Source organism: Euphorbia lathyris, chromosome 2 (genome assembly GCF_963576675.1).
Source record: "Euphorbia lathyris chromosome 2, ddEupLath1.1, whole genome shotgun sequence".
Taxonomy (NCBI): domain Eukaryota; kingdom Viridiplantae; phylum Streptophyta; class Magnoliopsida; order Malpighiales; family Euphorbiaceae; genus Euphorbia; species Euphorbia lathyris.
The window spans coordinates 95,428,347-95,432,148 of NC_088911.1; positions in this window are offsets into that span (position 1 = coordinate 95,428,347).

Consider the following 3,802-nt stretch of genomic DNA (forward strand, 5'->3'; position numbering starts at 1 on the left):
AAACTTTTCTTTAGTCTGCAATTTTGGTTTTCTTTTCTTTGTATCTCCTAATTTTCTTCGTAACTCCTTATTCCGACCAACCCTTAAAACGAAAATCATACTATTAAATTCCTTATTCCGTAAGGAAGATTTTGAGACCACTATTCATATTTTTATGACCGAAAAGTATGGTGATTGAAGCGAGTATTTTTTACCGGAAAAGTGCTAGATCCCGACCTGTTATGCGATTTTAGTAGTGGGAGAAGTGTATTTTTGGACTCTTCTGAATGTTGGCTATCTCATGGTAGTCTCGATTTGCACTTCCGATAAATTCTGACGAAATTCCGGCAACCATCATCGCGTTCCAGCGAGATTCTGGTGAGCGTTTTCCAAACAGAATTTTACCCTTTATATAGGTTCCAATATATATGATGGTTTTTCTAAATTATTAGTCTTCAATGATAATTGAATTTTTAAAGGGTTAGAATTTTAGATTTTAAATAGATGGTTATAATTAGAATGAGCTGGAACCTTAATTGATATCGTGGGGAGAGGGTTAGGAACATTCCGAATATACATTACATATCAATCATTTTTTTAACACGAATTAATTATAGGAATGTATTCTTATATTTATAGGAGATGAAGAAATGAGTGAACAAGAACTCAAACAATTTGATTAGCTTGGGACGAGAGGTAATCATAATTATTAATATTTATAAGTTTATATATAAATATATATGGATTGTTCCATAAAAGAAATCTATAGGTATGTTGTGGACATGCTATACATGATGGTGATATTATATGGATTATTATACTTATGAATTGTTCCAAAAAAAAGAAATCTATGGGAATGATGTGAAGGTAAAACCATGCTATATAAAATGATGATGATGATGATAGTATATAGATTATTCTTCTGTCTTTGGCTGGACAAGTTGTTTTGAATAATTACAATTTAGTTGCATGAAATCTAATTGTAGTGTCGACCGGAGGATATACATATAGATGTCACTGAATGTGAAATTTGAATTGGTTTTGCTTAATTGAATTTATAGATGATGCATATTCTGTTCACATGTTGAAGTGTTATTTTGCTATGAAAATATCTATGGTAGAAGAAGAATACGTCTCATTTTAGAATTCACTTAATTAGCTAGTTTAAATGGATAGGTACAATGGTCTGCAGGTTTGTTGATACTGTGATCACAGATACTTGGGGTAGGTATTTTACTCTAATTGAGTTTGTATTGTGTCCTGAAACGGGGGTGATACAGTATTGTATTATTGGGATAATTATTATAAGGTTAAAAGGATACGTATTCCGAAACTAAGGGCGATAGCGTATACATACATTTGAATATTGTTAACCATGAGACCATTAGACATAATTCAGGTAGGTTTAGCTAAGGCCCTTAAAAATAAATATAATAACTTTAAGATATTATGTGTAGTCAAGAGTCTGGTTTGTTATGTTATCTATTTAATTTTAATGATTGCATGACTGATTTAATTATGCTTATTGAGTAGACAATTCATCTTTTGCCACATTTTTCAGTCTAGATTCAGAGGTTCTCTTATTTGCTAGATTTTCAGGTTTACCCTGCGTTCAGACTGGCAAGCATAAACGTCACATTCCCATTAGCAATTTTGTAGACTTTCATTAGGATTTATTATATTATTGGTTTGGATTATTTGCTTAAATTTAAGTGAATATTATTGATGGATTAAGTTATTTAGCTGGTTATTTAACCTTTTGGTTGTGAGATTTTGATAGAGAGTAATAAATGGAGAGCCTTTATGTAGTGATGTTGGCATTTATGCTTAATGTCGTAATGTCTTGAATCAATATGTCACGTCCGTGTCTAAATTTCTAAAATTTATATTTTGATATTAATATATATTAATATATATTAGAATTATTGGGTATGTGATTTTGATTTGGTGCTATAGGAAAAGTTTGGGGTTAATTTGATGCTTTTATGTGTAAATTAAAAGTTTAGGATAATTTTTAAAAGATTATATAAAGATGGAGGACCAAACTGGATATTTGTCAGATTTGGGATATAAATCCCAAACCTTCCCGTATCTACGATCACCATCTTCATCTCCTTTTCTTTCTTTTCTTTTCTTTTTCAGTTTCTTTGTATCTTCGTTGTTCTTCGACCGTTTCTCCACCGTGTCTTTGATTTATGGAGATTCGACCGTCCGAATCACTCGAAATTGAAACCATAGCATCCTTATGCATAGATCTAAGTCCTAGCCGAAGCGTTTTTGAGTTTCGGAAACGTTTGGAGGGAAACGTCTTAGACAGAGTTTAGAGGCGAATCGATCGGGTCAATTAGTAGCCAAGGTAAGTAACTATCAACTATATTTTGAGTTTGATGTATATAAATATATATATAATCAAAGAACTTTCAGAAATTGATATTTTAGGGTTATGCAGGAATTTTTTAAAATTGGGGTTTTTCATGATTTTGCTTTTTATTGTGAAATTACGGTTCAATTGAAGCTATTGATTATGCTTCTATGTGAATTTCAAATTTTACTTGATTATGTTGATATAAGGCTTAATTTGGTTGATTTACATATATACATATATGTTTTAATGAATTTGATGATTTCTTACTAATTTGAAGCCAAATGATTTATGGTTATGAAATAGTTTGGAATTTGATTGTGAAAGGAAATTTGGTACGTTATGATTTTATGATTTTATATCCATCGAGAGTTATCCGGATCGGTGGTTTTATATTTGAAGACTATGTTCAGTGAGGGACAGGCATGTGTACACAGTCTGAAGACCTATTGGGTATGGCAGCGAAGTGTTGGGTAAGACCATATGGGATAGACAATGTTAAGAGACGTCTCGATTATATATGTGGTTATGAATTGATACTTAAGGGGAGAAACTCGATGATGGATACAATGTTTTAAGTTCATTTGGATTACGTTTTCGGTTATGATTGATTTTGATATAAGGTTTTACGTTTGATTGAATATGATTTGGTTTGATAAAACATTTATTTGATTATGAATTGGTTTGATAAAATTATATGAACTTTAGTTTTGAGTATATTTTACAAGGTTTTGATTAAATCCCTTTATTAAGGTATATATGTAGCTATGTTAAGTAAAGTTGGTTTTTATGGCTGATAGTTTTTTACTGAGATTTTTGTCTCACCTTTTTAAATGTTTTAATGTTTTTAGGTGAGAAAGTACAAGATATAGAGAAGGTTACCGACCGATTAGGCGAGTTTTGGAAGTTAGCTGCTTATTGTTAGAATTATGGTTAGAACTTTGGTATTGCAATTGTAATATAATGGTATTTGGATAAATTGGAGACTCCTAAGTATTGATTATGATCTTTCTATTTCACGCCCGATGCCGATTGAGGTCGTTTAGGGTCGGGTGTGACACAATATATCTTGTTTCCTATTCGGAGTAGTATTGGGTTTCAGATTCCTAGTTGGATTGGGATCATGTGTTCCTAGTTGGATTAGGATCATAAGTTCCTAGTTGGATTGGGATCATGGATTCCTAGTGGGATTAGGTTAGATTGGGTATTATAAATACCCCATTATGTAAACCTAATCATGTAATCTGATTTTCGCCTCTTAATAATACTATTCTCCTTCTGCCCATGGACCAGCCAACACAACGTTGGTGAACCACGTAAATCTGTGTTTTTCGATTGTTTATTATTTTATCTTTCATTAATTACGCACAACAAACTGGTATCAGAGCTTTCGGTTTCCAATCGGGGTTTTGTTTTCTGGAGAGAAAGATGTTTGCGATGAACATGAAAATCGAAAAGTTT